At 45.6% G+C, this 17,981-nt stretch overlaps 1 long non-coding RNA gene and 1 other non-coding gene across 2 annotated transcripts; one reads left to right on the top strand and one right to left on the bottom strand.

The window, feature by feature from the left end:
• The first annotated feature begins 11,701 nt into the window (after nucleotides 1–11,701).
• On the top strand, nucleotides 11,702–11,772 carry TRNAG-GCC (transfer RNA glycine (anticodon GCC)). The gene has a single exon. It is a non-coding gene; the product is annotated as a tRNA-Gly (tRNA).
• A 1,338-nt stretch (nucleotides 11,773–13,110) lies between these two features.
• Nucleotides 13,111–14,443, bottom strand: LOC123040509 (uncharacterized). Its single transcript, XR_006418173.1, has 3 exons — nucleotides 14,290–14,443; nucleotides 14,054–14,189; nucleotides 13,111–13,834 (listed from the first exon to the last, which is right to left on the bottom strand). It is a non-coding gene; the product is annotated as an uncharacterized lncRNA (long non-coding RNA).
• Between the last annotated feature and the right edge of the window lie 3,538 nt (nucleotides 14,444–17,981).

A 17,981-nucleotide genomic window follows, 5' to 3' on the forward strand; every position in this document is an offset into this window, starting at 1 on the left:
AGGGAACAACGTATGTTGTTATGCGGTTTGACCGATAAAGATCTTCGTAGAATATGTAGGAGCCAATATGAGCATCCAGGTTCCGCTATTGGTTATTGACCAAGAATAGTTCTAGGTCATGTCTACATAGTTCTCGAACCCGTAGGGTCCACACGCTTAAGGTTTCGATGACAGTTTTATTATGAGTTTATGAGTTTTGATGTACCGAAGGAGTTCGGAGTCCCGGATGAGATCGGGGACATGACGAGGAGTCTCGAAATGGTTGAGACGTAAAGATCGATATATTGGACGACTATATTCGGAGTTCGGAAAGGTTCCGAGTGATTCGGGTATTTTTCGGAGTACCACGGAGTTACGGGAATACGGGGAAGAGTATTGGGCCTTAATGGGCCTTAATGGGAAGGAGCCAGGAGGTGGCGCGCGCCCCTCCCAAGCCCAGTCTGAATTGGACAAAGGGTTTGGGGCGCGGCCCCCTCTCCCTTCCTTCTCCACTTCCCTCCTTCCCCCCTTCTCCTAGTTGGACTAGGAAAGAATGAGTCCTACTCCCGGTGGGAGTAGGACTCCCCTTGGCGCGCCCTCCTCCTAGGGCCGGCCTCCTCATCCCTTGCTCCTTTATATACGGGGGCAGGGGGCACCCCATGACACACAAGTTGATCTACGGATCGTTCCTTAGCCGTGTGTGGTGCCCCCCTCCACCATATTCCACCTCGGTCATATCGTCGCAGAGTTTAGGCGAAGCCCTGCGCCGGTAGAGCATCATCATCGTCACCACACCGTTGTGCTGACGGAACTCATCCCCGAAGCTTTGCTGGATCGGAGCCCGGAGATCGTCATCGAGCTGGACGTGTGCTGAACTCGGAGGTGCCGTACGTTCGGTGCTTGGATCGGTCAGATCGTGAAGACGTACGACTACATCAACCGCGTTGTCATAACACTTCCGCTTACGGTCTACGAGGGTACGTGGACAACACTCTCCCCTCTCGTTGCTATGCCATCACCATGATCTTGCGTGTGCGTAGGAATTTTTTTGAAATTACTACGTTCCCCAATAGTGGTATCAGAGCCAGGTTTTATGCGTAGATGTCATATGCACGAGTAGAGCACAAGTGAGTTGTGGGCGATACAAGTCATACTGCTTACCAGCATGTCATACTTTGGTTCGGCGGTATTGTGAGATGAAGCGGCCCGGACCGACATTACGCGTACGCTTACGCGAGACTGGTTTCACCGTTACGAGCACTCGTGCTTAAAGGTGGCTGGCGGGTGTCTGTCTATCTCACTTTAGCTAAATCGAGTGTGGCTACGCCCGGTCCTTGCGAAGGTTAAAACAACACTAACTTGACGAACTATCGTTGTGGTTTTTGATGCGTAGGTAAGAACGGTTCTTGCTCAGCCCGTAGCAGCCACGTAAAATTTGCAACAACAAAGTAGAGGACGTCTAACTTGTTTTTGCAGGGCATGTTGTGATGTGATATGGTCAAGACGTGATGCTATATTTTATTGTATAAAATGATCATGTTTTGTAACCGAAGTTATCGGCAACTGGCAGGAGCCACATGGTTGTTGCTTTATTGTATGAAATGCAAACGCCCTGTAATTGCTTTACTTTATCAGTAAGCGGTAGCAATAGTCGTAGAAGCAATAGATGGCGTAACGATAACGATGCTACGATGGAGATCAAGGTGTCGCGCCGGTGACGATGGTGATCACGATGGTGCTTCGGAGATGGAGATCACAACCACAAGATGATGATGGACATATCATATCACTTATATTGATTGCATGTGATGTTTATCCTTTATGCATCTTATCTTGCTTTGATTGACGGTAGCATTTTAAGATGTTCTCTCACTAATTATCAAGAAGTGTTCTCCCTGAGTATGCACCGTTGCGAAAGTTCTTCGTGCTGAGACACCACGTGATGATCGGGTGTGATAGGCTCTACGTTCAAATACAACGGGTGCAAAACAGTTGCGCACGCGGAATACTCAGGTTAAACTTGACAAGCCTAGCATATACAGATATGGCCTCGGAACACGGAGACCGAAAGGTCGAGCGTGAATCATATAGTAGATATGATCAACATAGTGATGTTCACCATTGAAAACTACTCCATCTCACGTGATGATCGGACATGGTTTAGTTGATTTGGATCACGTGATCACTTAGATGACTAGAGAGATGTCTGTCTAAGTGGGAGTTCTTAAGTAATATGATTAATTGAACTTAAATTTATCATGAACTTAGTCCTGGTAGTATTTTGCAAATTATGTTGTAGATCAATAGCTCACGTTGTTGCTTTCATATGTTTATTTTGATATGTTCCTAGAGAAAATTGTATTGAAAAATGTTAGTAGCAATGATGCGGATTGGATCCGTGATCTGAGGTTTATCCTCATTGCTGCGTAGAAGAATTATGTCCTTGATGCACCGCTAGGTGACAAACCTATTGCAGGAGCAGATGCAGACGTTATGAACGTTTGGCTAGCTCAATATGATGACTACTTGATAGTTTAGTGCACCATGCTTAACGGCTTAGAATCGGGACTTCAAAGACGTTTTGAGCGTCATGGACCATATGAGATGTTCCAGGAGTTGAAGTTAATATTTCAAGCAAATACCCGAGTTGAGAGATATGAAGTCTCCAACAAGTTCTATGGCTAAAAGATGGAGGAGAATCGCTCAACTAGTGAGCAAATACTTAGATTGTCTGAGTACTACAATCGCTTGAATCAAGTGGGAGTTAATCTTCCAGATAAGATAGTGATTGACAGAGTTCTCTAGTCACCATCACCAAGTTACTGAAACTTCGTGATGAACTATAATGCAAGGGATGACGAAAACGATTCCCGAGCTCTTCGTGATGCTGAAATCGACGAAGGTAGAAATCAAGAAAAGAGCATCAAGTGTTGATGATTGACAAGACCACTAGTTTCAAGAAAAGGGCAAAGGGAAAGAAAGGGAACTTCAAGTAGAATGGCAAGCAAGTTGTCACTCCGCGAAGAAGCCCAAAGCTGAACCAAAGCCTGAAACTGAGTGCTTACACTGCAAAGGAAATGGTCACTGGAAACGGAAATACCCTGAATATTTGGTGGATAAGAAGGATGGCAAAGTGAACAAGGGTATATTTGATATACAAGTTATTGATGTGTACCTTACTAGTATTTATAGTAGCCCCTGAGTATTTGATACTTGTTCGGTTGCTAAGATTAGTAACTCGAAACAGGAGTTACAGAATAAACAGAAACTAGTCGAAGGGGAAGTGACGATGAGTGTTGGAAGTAGTTCCAAGATTGATATGATCATCGTCGCACACTCCCTATACTTTCGGGATTAGTGTTGAACTTAAATAAATGTTATTTGGTATTTGCGTTGAGCATGAATGTGATTTGATCATGTTTACTGCAATACGGTTATTCATGTAAGTTAGAGAATAATTGTTATTCTGTTTACATGAATAAAACCTTCTATGGTCATACACCCAATGAAAAAGGTTTGTTGGATCTCGATCGTGTGATACACATATTCATAATATTGAAGACAAAAGATGTAAATTTAATAATGATAGTGCAACTTATTTGTGACACTGCCATTTAGGTCATATTGGTGTAAAGCGCATGAAGAAACTCCATGCTGATGGACTTGTGGAATCACTTGATTATGAATCACTTGATGCTTGTGAACCATGCCTCATGGGCAAGATGACTAAGACTCCGTTCTCTGGAACAATGGAGCGAGTAACAGATTTGTTGGAAATAATACATACTGATGTACGAGATCCAATGAGTGTTGATGCTCATGGTGAGTATCGTTATTTTCTGACCTTCACAAGATTATTTGAGCAGATATGAGTATATCTACTTAATGAAACACAAGTATGAAATATTTGAAAAATTCAAAGGATTTCAGAGTGAAGTGGAGAATCATCGTAACAAGAAAATAAAGTTTCCACGATCTGATCGTGGAGTAGAATATTTGAGTTACGAGTTTGGTCTTCAATTAAAACAATGTGGAATAGTTTCACAAACTCATGCCACCTGGAACACCACAGCTTAATGGTGTGTCCGAACGTCATAACAATACTTTATTGGATATAGTGCAATCTATGATGTCTCTTACCGATTTACCACTATCGTTTTGGGTTATGCATTAGAGACAGTTGCATTCACTTTAAATAGGGCACCATCAAAATCCGTTGAGACGACGCCTTATGAACTGTGGTTTGGCAAGAAACCAAAGTTGTCATTTCTTAAAGTTTGGGGCTGCGATGCTTATGTGAAAAAGTTTCAGCCTGATAAGCTCAAACCTAAATCGGAGAAGTGCGTCTTCATAGAATACCCAAAGGAAACTGTTGGGTACACCTTCTATCACAGATCCGAAGGCAAGTTATTCGTTGCTAAGATGGATCCTTTCTAGAGAAGGAGTTTCTCTCGAAAGAAGTGAGTGGGAGGAAAGTAGAACTTGATGAGGTAACTGTACCTGCTCCCTTATTGGAAAGTAGTTCATCACAGAAATTAGTTCCTGTGATTCCTACACCAATTAGTGAGGAAGCTAATGATGATGATCATGAAGCTTCAGATCAAGTTACTACCGAACCTCGTAGGTCTTCCAGAATAAGATCCGCACCAGAGTGGTACGGTAATCGTGTTCTAGAAGTCATGTTACTAGACCATGATGAACCTCGAACTATGAGGAAGCGATGATGAGCCCAGATTCCGCGAAATGGCTTGAGGCCATAAAATCTGAGATAGGATCCATATATGAGAACAAAGTGTGGACTTTGGTTGACTTGCTCGATGATCAGCAAGCCAAATTAAATAAATGGATCTTCAAGAGGAAGACGGACACTGATAGTAGTGTTACTATCTACAAAGCTCGACTTGTTGTGAAAGGTTTTTTGACAAGTTCAAGGTGTTGACTACAATGAGATTTTCTCAACTGTAGCGATGCTTAAGTTTGTCCGAATCATGTTAGCAATTGCCACCTTTTATGAAATCTGGCAAATGGATTTCAAAACTGCATTCCTTAATGGATTTTTAAAGAAGAGTTGTATATGATGCAACCAGAAGGTTTTGCTAATCCTAAAGGTGCTAACAAAATGTGCAAGCTCCAGCGATCCGTCAATGGACTGGTGCAAGCATCTCGGAGTTGGAATATACGCTTTGATAAGTTGATCAAAGCATATGGTTTTATACAGACTTTTGGAAAGACCTGTATTTACAAGAAAGTGAGTGGGAGCACTACAACATTTCTGATAGGTATATGTGAATGACATATTGTTGATCGGAAATAATGTAGAATTATTCTGCAAAGCATAAAGGAGTGTTTGAAAGGAGTTTTTCAAAGAAAGACCTCAGTGAAGCTGCTTACATATTAAGCATCAAGATCTATTGAGATAGATCAAGACGTTTGATAAGATTTTGCAATGAGTACATACCTTGATAAAATTTTGAAATAGTTCAAAATGGAACAGTCAAAGAAAGAGTTCTTGCCTGTGCTGCAAGGTGTGAAATTGAGTAAGACTCAAATCCCAACCACGACAGAAAATAGAAAGAGAATGAAAGTCATTCCCTATGCATCAGTCATAGGTTCTATAAAAGTATGCCATGCTATGGACCAGAACTATTGTATACTCTGCCCTGGTTTGGCAAGGGAGTACAATAGTGATCTAAGAGTAGATCACTGGACATTGGTCAAAATTATCCTTAGTCGAATAAGGAGATGTTTCTCGATTATGGAGGTGATAAAAGAGTTCGTTGTAAAAGTTACATCGATGCAAACTTTTACATTGATCCAGATGACTCTAAGTCTCAATCTGGATACATATTGAAAGTGGGAGCAATTAACTAGAGTAGCTCCGTGCATAGCATTGTAGACATAGAATATTTGCAAAATACATACGGCTCTAAATATGACAGACCCGTTGACTAAGCTTCTCTCACGAGCAAAACATGATCATATCTTAGTACTCTTTTGGGTGTTAATCATATAGCGATGTGAACTAGATTATTGACTCTAGTAAACCCTTTGGGTGTTGATCACATGATGATGTGAACTATGTGTATTAATCACATGCAGATGTGAATATTGGTGTTAAATCACATAACGATGTGAACTAGATTATTGACTCTAGTGCAAGTGGGAGACTGAAGGAAATATGCCCTAGAGGCAATAATAAAGTTATTATTTATTTCCTTATTGCATGATAAATGTTTATTATTCATGCTAGAATTGTATTAACCGGAAACATAATACATGTGTGAATACATAGACAAACATAGTGTCACTAGTATGCCTCTACTTGACTAGCTCGTTTATCAAAGATGGTTATGTTTCCTAGCCATGGACAAAAGAGTTGTCATTTGATTAATGGGATCACATCATTAGGAGAATGATCTGATTGACATGACCCATTCCGTTAGCCTAGCACTTGATCGTTTAGGATGTTGCTATTGCTTTCTTCATGACTTATACATGTTCCTGTAACTATGAGAATTATGCAACTCCCGTTTATCGGAGGAACACTTTGGGTACTACCAAACGTCACAACGTAACTGGGTGATTATAAAGGAGTACTACAGGTGTCTCCGAAGGTACATGTTGAGTTGGCGTATTTCGAGATTAGGTTTTGTCACTCTGATTGTCGGAGAGGTATCTCTGGGCCCTCTCGGTAATGCACATCATTATAAGCCTTGCAAGCAATGTGACCAAATGAGTTGGTTACGGGATGATGCATTACGGAACAAGTAAAGAGACTTGCCGGTAACGAGATTGAACTAGGTATTGGATACCGACGATCAAATCTCGGGCAAGTAACATACCGATGACAAAAGGAACAAAGTATGTTGTTATGCGGTTTGACTGATAAAGATCTTCGTAGAATATGTAGGAGCCAATATGGGCATCCAGGTTCAGCTATTGGTTATTGACCAAGAATAGTTCTAGGTTATGTCTACATAGTTCTCGAACCCGTAGGGTCCGCACGCTTAAGGTTTCGATGACAGTTTTATTATGAGTTTATGAGTTTTGATGTACCGAAGGAGTTCGGAGTCCCGGATGAGATCGGGGACATGACGAGGAGTCTCGAAATGGTTGAGACGTAAAGATCGATATATTGGACGACTATATTCGGAGTTCGGAAAGGTTCCGAGTGATTCGGGTATTTTTCGAAGTACCGGGAAGTTACGGGAATACGGAGAAGAGTATTGGGCCTTAATGGGCCTTAATGTGAAGGAGCCAGGAGGTGGCGCGCGCCCCTCCCAAGCCCAGTCCGAATTGGACAAAGGGTTTGGGGCGCGGCCCCCCTCTCCCTTCCTTCTCCACTTCCCTCCTTCCCCCCTTCTCCTAGTTGGACTAGGAAAGAAGGAGTCCTACTCCCGGTGGGAGTAGGACTCCCCTTGGCGCGCCCTCCTCCTAGGGCCGGCCTCCTCCTCCCTTGCTCCTTTATATACGGGGGCAGGGGGACACCCCATGACACACAAGTTGATCTACGGATCATTCCTTAGTCGTGTGTGGTGCCCCCCTCCACCATATTCCACCTCGGTCATATCGTCGCAGAGTTTAGCCGAAGCCCTGCGCCGGTAGAGCATCATCATCGTCACCACGCCGTCGTGCTGACGGAACTCATCCTCGAAGCTTTGCTGGATCGGAGCCCGGGGATCGTCATCGAGCTGAACGTGTGCTGAACTCGGAGGTGCCGTATGTTCAGTGCTTGGATCGGTCAGATCGTGAAGACGTACGACTACATCAACCTTGTTGTCATAACGCTTCCGCTTACGGTCTACGAGGGTACGTGGACAACACTCTCCCCTCTCGTTGCTATGCCATCACCATGGTCTTGCGTGTGCGTAGGAAATTTTTTGAAATTACTACGTTCCCCAACAAGACCAACTCCAAGAAGGAGGACAAGCGAGATGCGGCCACCAACGCCTTGATCGCAAGCGTGGACGGCATGATGAATAAGAAGGACTCAAGGGAGGAGGAGCGCCGACGTTTCAAGGCGGAGCAAATGGATGCTTTCATGGAGATCCAAAGGAGGAGGCTTGATCTTGACGCCGAGAAGCAAGTCAAGATGTTCAAGCTCGAGCCGGAGAAGCAAGCCAGGATGCTAGAGATCGAGGCCGCCAACGCCAAGACCAAGGCGAAAAAAGTGGCTCTTGCGAGCATGATGACCGGGGTGGAGATCATGAAGGTGGATCTCAACACCGTGTCGCCAAGGAAGAGGCCGTGGTTCGAGAAGATGCAGGCCGACATGCTCAAGTTCGCCGACGAGTGATCTATGGCGGCGAGGGCCATCTTTTTTGTATGCCGGCAGGTGTGCCGGCAAGAGATGGCGTGGTCGAACTCAAGTCCCACCCTTTTTTGTGTGCTGACATGTGTGCCGGCCGGCTGGCGAGTGCGCCAGCATGAACTGTGATGATACTTTTTGAAGCCGGCATAGTATGTCGGCGCTGGCATGAGACATGGCCGCTAGCATGATCGGCCGCGGGCTCTTTTTATTTAAAAGTTGAATGCGGGCATGAAATGGGTCGGCGCGTTGGGCGCACTGCCGACCCAAATGCAAAACTGGGCGGACGCCGGACGGACGGCCGACCCAAACGGACAAAAAGCGGACAAATGCGCCGTCCGTTTGAGTCGACCCGTTGGAGTTGCTCTTAGCTGAGCACCAATTCCAGCTAGCTGCAGCAGCCAGTGCCCTGTAGGAGCACACAGGCATACAGCAAGGGGGAAGCTTATCCTGTTCTTAACTGCGCTTCCTTCGACCTTGCTCCATGCATGATATTATGATGGATCGGCCATGCTGGCACACATTAATACGTATGTCAGGATATGTCTAGTTCATTTTCATCATCCAGTGAACCGGGCGCCTCGTCAGCCGGCGGATCTCTCTAATTTACGTACATACAAGGAGTGTTTGGTTGCCGTAGTCTACAGTAGCCTGTATTGTATAGTTTTCTCAACTCAGTCTGGCTATGCAAATGCAGCCTCAAATGCACCATTTGTAAGTTGTTTGGTTGCCTATTTGCCCTCTTGCCTGCATGAGTTGAACCACACTGTTTGATGTTTGGTTGCCTCCAGGTTAGTGGACAAATCCAAAGCATGGTATTTGGTTGTATGCAACGTCTGGTGTGTGGTACCCTCTTTGGCTAGTTGGTGAGGTTACCGGCACACTTCAACACAACCATGTACTCCCTCCAATTCTTTATACTCTGCGTATAATTTTTTTTCTTTTTTCCCCAAATGCTCTGCGCGATCCCTTGAGTAACGCAACTTTGCACGATCCTTTGAGTAACGCAACTTTCCCAGCCCGCCCCTGCCTTTCCGCTTCACTAGCAATTAATCCGCTTAACTGGCGCAAGTTCCAAGTTTGCATGCAGAAACATAAATGGAGGAAAGAGAGATTACCTGTGACATGCAGGGAGGAATTCGAGGCGACTAGTACTCTAATCCACGCAAAAAAGGGGCAAACTTGTCCAGAAAATTTCGAACAAGGCTCTCCTTGGTATGCGAGCTATGAGTTATGCGCAAAGTAAAAAAGAACGAAGGAAGTACCGCACATCATAAGCATAGTAGAGCATAAACAGAGCATCAACTACTTAACATTATAGTTCAGATAACATAGTACCACACATCATAACAATAGTTCAAATAGTTCAACACATAGACCATAAAGCAGACTCGATGGTATTTAGGAAGGAGGTGCCCTGACCCTAGTCCCTGGCGGCGAAGGCTTCGTCGTGCCTTCCGCACTTGTTGACCACTTCAATTCCATCGTCGTCGAAGATGATGACTTTGAGGGTGTCGGGAGTCAGGAGATTGAACGTCACCATGTAGCCGATCTTGATCTAATGAACTACGGGGAAGGTGGCCCAACCCTGATCCAGGGTCACCTTGTCGTTCATCAGCTTCACCGTTACCCTCCAGGAGCAACCGGTGTTGTTCCTCAGCTTGAACTCCATCGGCACCGCGGCGAAGTGCTTGGTGAAGTCCAGGGGCAAGGGGATGCACTCAAGCTTCGGTGCAAGGATGACCTTGCAGAAGTGAGTTGGGCCACCCTCCTTATGATAGTCGTCGTAGTTGCGGCGCTTGCTGCTAGGGGGCTCCTCCATGCGCTCGTCGTCGCCAACCGTTGGCGCTTTCGGTTCTTCCTCGGCGGTGGCCGGCAGCACCACCTCGGGCATTGGATGAACCGCCTCCTTGCCCTTCTTGTCAACGGCCGGGAGCACCTCCGTGCCCATCTCATTGCTCTCCTCGATCTTTACACAATTCATGGAGTCAGGCACAACACAGAGTTCATGGCTTATTGAAGACCATGTAGTTAAAACGGCATGACTGTCACTCTTCCTCCTCTCCATCGCGCCTATATTTACTCAACCTGACCACCACTACTTACCCACCCCCTCTCTTCTCTCACTATCAACCTTCCTCCTCTCCGTCGCCATGAGCTCCGGCTCCAGCTCCAACGCCAACCCCTTCCCTTGGGGTATTGGCCGGAGGGCCTTCTTCCTCGGGTGGTCGGCTGGTGAACGCACCAAGTTCGAGAACACCATGAAGGTGTGCTCGAACTTCGGCTCCATGCCTGACATGCAGAAAGAATCTAATGCAGTGCTCATGAGGATCACTGCATAAGAGTTGAAGACACTGATTCCTAACCCAGCGAAGAGTCATTCGTCTGTGCTCGTGTGCCTTCAGGTTGGATCTTTCTGATCTATACTTCTCTTTATCGGCGGCGGCTACTGTTCTAGTGCGTTGGTTCTATTGGGACTTAGCACGACGACTTCCGACAATCTACTACAATAAGGTTTGTCCGGCTCTAGTGGGTGAGGGGCGATGATGGCGACGCACCTTCTACTCGCTCTAGTGCTTGTGGTCGTTGGTAGGTGGTCTATGGAGCAAGATGTAATTTTTACTTCTAGTTTTCTTTGTACTGCCTTTGACAGACGATGAATAAATCGAAAGTTTTTCCTGCAAAAGAAAAACAATTTAGTCATGACATAAATAATGCTGATTTTATGCATTATTGTTGTGAACAGGAGCAGGGGATAACAGTTCTGACGAATGCAACCAAAGTTTGCACAGAGGCAATTGAAAAGCGCAAGGGGAAATTGGCGGTGAATGAAGCAGCTAGAGCTGTATCTGTGCTCAACAAATAATCAGTGAAACAAAGAACTGCCTGTTCAGATATCTGCAGGGCTTCCTGCAGATTTGATAAGCTGGGCTTCCTCGATTTTGAAACTGAAACCATCAGCTATATTCAGTCCCTCCCATGATTCTTGTCTATCATTTCCCCATTTCGGCGCGCGACGGAGAAGCTGAAGCTAGCAGGCTACCCGTATGCTTCATTCACCACCAATTTTCTTGCATATTGATTTGTATTTCTCAGAACGTTGATGCTGAATTTATCAGTTGCGCTTTTGATACATGAATTCTCCTCGTGGTTGTTGTCTTGCTGACATTGAGCTTCACTTGCCCTGTTCTCTGAGAACTCGACGACGATTCATGCACCCCGTCAGTAGCTGGTGTGCAAGCATTCGCGGATTGTTATCGTTCCTTGCGACACTTACCACGTGCTTTATCTGCCGATTGCACTACATCTTTGCTTTTAAAGGTCAGGCTGTGTCATGAAACTACGTCTTGCGGTTCATCGGCACTTCTTCATGGAAAACCGATTATATAGCTTCTAAATAAGTTCATTCTACAAGCACCAGTGGTCTAGTGGTAGAATAGTACCCTGCCACGGTACAGACCCGGGTTCGATTCCCGGCTGGTGCATCCATCTCTCCCTTTTTGTCACTCCTCTTGCCTTGGGACTGACGTTTCTTTTTACCAGATGAAATTTTGCGCATGCTTTCTTCTTTTGGGGCACACTAGTAGTCACGCACGTATAACAATGTGATATTTTTAGTTTATCCTAAGAAGCAATTATTTAAATATAGGAGGAACAAAATTTAACAATGTAATAACATAATGAAGGCAACAAAACTGTGCGTTGTTATCGGTTTCTATTTTCAGGCTAGAAGATGGAAATTTTGTGTAGTGCTGCTATTTTGCGCACATACTGGTGAGTTGTACAAGGAATTAAACACTATTCTTTACAAAGTGATGCTAATTAAGGAAAGAAAAGCTTCAAAGCTGGCTCAGAGAATCATATGTAAACGGACAGTTAATCGATATGCAGAAAAAACATTGTCGGCATATAAAAAATAGCTGAATACCAATCACCAATTCTCGTTCGAGGAAAAAATACAAATGAAAAATTACAAATTGTTGTACATTACTCGGACTCAAACATAGGTAATTTATTCTCGGACATAAGGCTTCTTTGAGGAGAACATAAGGCTTCATTGAGGGAACATTCAGAACCTCTCGTCAGAAAAAAAAAGTGAATAGAGGAACCAATAGAAGCTAACCCCTGTAAAAAATAGTGTGATAAGGAAGATGCCAATCAGGACCAAAATAGGCAAAATGTTGCTCACTTGTAAGTGCCCAGAAATATCTAAAAGTAGTACGAATGCATGAGGTCTTATGCATCTTCATTACATGACTTAGAACAACCATATCACACTAAAACTTGTATCTGCACCGTTAGCAAAATATATTAAAAACTTATGAACCAATGGAGGTCCGGTTGTTTTCTCCGATCGGCGTTTCTGTTAGGAAGTGAAACTAAATAACTAATACCATGATATATAGAAGTGAAAGAATACAAACTGGGAAATATACGTGCAAATACCATGAATTTGTGCAAGGCAAAGGAGACGCGAGATATGGCTTTGAACATCAAATTATATGTAGCAAGCATATTCTTAAGCTTGTGTAGGAGCTTTGCTAAGAAATTTTGATAACCAATCTAGATTGTCTGAGCAGAAGTATTGATCTCAGATTGTCGGTTGTACACGTTTAGCGCGGGTATCTGGACTGTAAAATCTGTGTTCAACGGGTATGATGTTGTTTTTAGATCTCCGCACTGTATAATTTTGCAGGTTTATTTAGTAGGTAAGAGGTCCATATTCTTGTACAGGTTGAATTAAAAAGCACATTGATGGAACTTTGTACCTCTCAGTTAGAGCATCCCCCCCCCCCCCCCCCCCCCCGAGAAAGTTTAGAGCGTCTAAAGCATTTACCATCTCTGGTAGTACATCCATGATACAACAAGAATTCTGAATCTCTGACGACTGAAATAATAAAAATATTAGTAGTATTCAGTTCAATCCATCCGTAAAAATAGCAGCAGATTGCAACACAAAATGGAGTTAAGAAATAATATAATCTAAACTAACATAGATGTGTTCAAGATTCTCATTGAAGACACACAAATGGAAAGACTCCCTGTCCGATTACAGTAAAGAGGCTAAAACAGACTATATGGAGAAGTGGAGATAAATCAGAATAGCACTATTCATCCTTGAATTTACCAGTTCTCATTGTACTACATGATCATTCATGTAATGTCAGTCCAGTGCATGAAATAGTAATTCAGATTACCCACAAAACTGTATGTATCCATCATATATTTGTCATGCTTATGCTCAGAAATTTCTTACACACAAGGATACTTCAAGAGAAAAAAATAGCATCTGTTAATTCATGGAAGTACCTTAACAAAATCTCTACTGGTGAGCCACTTGCAGTTTTGCAAATGGTTATAACAAAATTCTATATGAAACATTGAAATTTCAGTAGGCGTGCTTAGTAAAGGTTATGCTGACATACCTGATTTCTGTAGGGGTACACGAAATCAGCAGTCAGCTCGACGTAGTTGCCCTTCATGACACCAGCCGGGCCTCCCTTAATCCATACATGATGCTGCCTTTGGCATCCTCCTGCAGGTAATCTGATCCACAACACCAACCATGACAAGCAACAATAGGAATTATACAGGAAACACCACAAAACAACAAAATCTAACAAGATTTATCCTCAGATTTTCCATCAGAAAAGAGACTGACAATGCACTAACAGCTCTCCGATTCAATTATAAACACTGATTTCAATTTCAGTTGGTCTCAACTATTGCTAAACGAACGCACAGGTGGAGATCAGTCGCACTTACCAAAGATGCTGATCAATTGTCCCCCTGGAACCTGGCCACCGGGAAGCACAACGCCGATCTTGAGCGGCTTCGTCGCGACCGGCTCGGCCGACGGCAGCACGGCCGTGCAGGCTGGAGAACAGCTTGGCTATCTCGTCTGCAAGATTGAATGACGACCATCAAATCCCAAATTCAAACCCATCCAGCCCAAGATCCGGGAAGGACGTAACCCAGGAAAGAGGGCGTTCATCACTCACCGGGGCTTCCAGCGGTAGTGCTGGTCGGCTCGTCGGCGAGCGTGAAGTGGGAGCGGAGGACGGAGGACGAAGGGGAGGGGCAGTGTGTGCGCGGTGCGGCTCGTCTGCACCTCGCTGTAGATGGATGCACCCGGGCACCGGTGCGTTGGGTGCCCCCCCCCCCCCCCCCCCCGTTGGAGGCCGCCGCCGCCGCCATGCGCCGGTGTGGGGCTGCGGGCAGCGGAGCGAGGCGAGGGGTCAACACCGACGCGAGTTTTGGACTGGCGGGAGAAAGCGAAGGAGGGCGTTGGGCGCGGTTGACCGGCTGAGGAGGTCTGCAGCGGCTTGCAGGAGCGCGGGAGACGACCGGAGGCAGGGTCGACTCGGGGGTTGATTGAGGGGAAGTGCACAGAAGGAGGAGGAGGGAGGAGCGGCAGCGCAGGTTTTCTCAATCCGGGGAGAGAAAGAAGGATCTGAGAGGCACGATTCAGTTGGAATCGGCCCGAAAATTAGTTAGGGAGCTGCGAGCGAAATCGAGAACGCGGTTGTTTCCTTGTGCGGGTGTGGGAATGGCAGAGTTTTTGTTCGCTTTTTTTTTTGCGTTCAAACCTAGGAGCTTTTATTCAACGAAAGAACTCCTTGCATCATCAGCCAATAAACTGGTGAGTAGGAAGGAAGGTCTCGAGTCAGTCCAACTCTCGGTGACCATCAGTGTGCAGGCGTGCTTTGCACAAAGATGGGCCGGTACGTTGGCCGCTCTGGATACATGTTGAACATCAAATAAATCAAAAGCTAAAGCAAGCTCTCCAACTTCTAGAAGTAAAGGTGCCACCACAGAATAACTAGTGTGGCGATTTTTCCAGAGATTAACAATCTCCAGGCAGTCTGTTTCCATTTTCACATGTGTGAAACCGCGCAAATTTGCAAATATAACACCATCTCGGAGTGCCAGGGTCTCACCAATGAACGGGTCCGTCACTCCAACATGTGGTTTGCTCCATGCACCCAGCAAGCGTTGCTTGAGCGGGTAACCCCCCCCCCCCCCCCCCCCCCCCGCACCCACTTTATCTGAGTCCATATTTAGCGCCGCATCAGTATTGATTTTAACCACACCAAGATTAGGAGGTCGCCAACCATGACCTGGGAGTATCGAAGCATGAGACTGTGGGATATCCAACAAGGCCAGGTCCTCTCTGATGCGGCAAACTGAAGAGAAGGGATCCAGCTGATCATCGTCATGCGTGATTCTGTTTCTTCAGTGCCATATCATCCACATAACTGAGATCATTGGAGCCCTTTCAGTATCCGAAAACTGAACATCACAAATGATGTCCCGAGACCATGTACTGGGGTGCAAGCGCGGCCTCCGAGTGCCAAAGAGGGCAAAGGCTTGCTCCCAGAATAGTTTAGCATGTGAGCAATGCATTAGTGCATGCATTAAATCCTCATCCATCGCAAGGCAGACATTGCATCTGCTTATAACTTTAATGTGACGGCGCCGAAGAGTGCTTTCATCTGGTAGGATTCCCCTCGGCACACGCCACCAGAACACACGTACCTTCGGAAATACTTTGAGCTTCCATAGTTTCTTCCACATCTACTCGTCCGTCTGTGAGGTGTTGGTAACCGTCCCTTCATCTAGTGCAACTCGCTCGTTCTGATTCACTAGAGCACGGTACGCAGATTTGACAGAGTAGATGCCACTTTGTTCATGGGCCCAGGCTTGGAAATCATCCCCACCACCCCGTTGTAGTGGGATATTTAGAATTGCGTCGGCATCAGGGGCTATGAAGGTGTCCCGGATTAGCTCCCGTCGCCAAGTCCAATTATCTGTATCGATCAACTCATCAACAGTACCCAGTGTGGTTCCTCCTGGCATGACCGTTGGGGCAAGGGTGGAAAGACCAGGTATCCACTGATCGTTCCAAATAGAGATAGAACTCCCATCGCCCACCCTCTTGATCAGCCTCGTTTGGAGCGCACCTCTTCCGTCCACTATAGCTCGCCATATGGCTGAAGCTGATTGCGGAACAGTAGCCTCCATAAAATCAGAGTCAGGGAAATAACGTCCCTTCATTACCCGCGCACAAAGTGAGTTAGGGTTTGTGATGAATCTCCAACCATGTTTTCCCAAGAGCGCAATATTAAATAGCTCGAGATCACGAAAACCCATTCCACCACGAATTTTTGGAGATGCAAGTTTCTCCCAGGACAGCCAATGCATAGACCGTCGATCGAGGGATCCACTCCACCAGAACTTTGCCATGCTAGCAGTTAAACCCTTGCATACCTTCTTGGTCAATAGGAAGTAACTCATGCTGAACGTCGGGATAGCTTGGACAACTGATTTAATTAGTGCCTCTCTTCCAGCGCAAGCTAGAAGTCGCTCTGCCCACCCATTCATCTTGCCTTTCGATCGATCACCTATGTGATCGAAGGTGCCACTAGTGATCCTACCAACCGCAGTCGGCAATCCAAGATATCGGTCGCTGAAAGCTTCCACCTGAATCCCTAGGACAAACTTGACAGTCTGCCTTCTGGCGTTCGGTGTATTTGGTGAGAAGAAGACAACACTTTTCTCTCGATTCACTGACTAGCCCGAACATGTAGCATTGAGCCGATCAGCACTCTCCTGTGTTGCACTGATGAAGATGAGGCTGTCATCGGCAAAAAGCAGATGGCTCACCCACGGCGCTCATAAGGACACTCGTATCCCCCTGTCCACAACACCGCCTCCATAGGAATTGAGCAATGAGGTTAGCCCTTCTGCACAGAGGAGAAAAAGAAACGGTGACATAGGGCAGCCCTGTCGCAGACCCCTAGAAGGATCAAAAAACGGAAGGAGCTCACCATTCACCCTAACTGTGAACCTTACCGAGGAAACACATTTCATTACCAGATTCACAAAATTGACACTGAAGCCGAGCTAGAGCATGATTGCCTGTAAATAATGCCATTCCACTCTATCATAGGCCTTCATCATGTCGAGCTTGACAGCACACGTATAGTTCTTCCCTTTCTTCCGCATTCTCATGGTATGAACACTCTCAAAGGACACAACCACATTATCAGTAATCAGGCGGCCGGGAACAAAAGCACTTTGTTCCTCACCCACCACTATCTCCAGTAACTCTTTGAACCTGATAGAAATCATTTTGGCGGCAATTTTATACGGAACTGGACACAAGGAGATGGGACAGTACTGAGATATCGATTGAGGGTTCCTTACCTTCGGTATAAGAGTTATGGAAGTATCATTGAAACCAAAAGGTATATCTCCCCCATTCAAAAAGCCAAGAATCGCCGGTACTAGGTCTCCTTTAATAAGATCCCAGTGCCTTTGGAAAAAACCCGCAGTAAACCCGTCGACACCCGGGGCTTTGGACGGTGACATCTGAAACAGAGCCGTCCGCACCTCATCGGGATGGAAGGGTTTATCCAGGAATGCATTCATATCCACTGTAACATGAGTCGGAACAAAATCCAGCAGCTCATTCATATCATTTACACCTTGGGAAGAATATAGATTCTGATAGAACGCCTGCACTTCTGCCTTGTCTTGAGCTTCAGACACGCATACAGACCCATCTGAGCGTTGAAGGTTAACAATCCAGTTCATCCTCTTCCGCTGCACCCCCTGTGCATGGTAATATGTTGTGTTTCGGTCACCCTTTCTTAGCCATGGCACTCTTGATCACTGCCGAATCGAAACC

The sequence above is a fragment of the Triticum aestivum genome, chromosome 2B, assembly GCF_018294505.1.
Source record: "Triticum aestivum cultivar Chinese Spring chromosome 2B, IWGSC CS RefSeq v2.1, whole genome shotgun sequence".
Lineage (NCBI taxonomy): Eukaryota > Viridiplantae > Streptophyta > Magnoliopsida > Poales > Poaceae > Triticum > Triticum aestivum.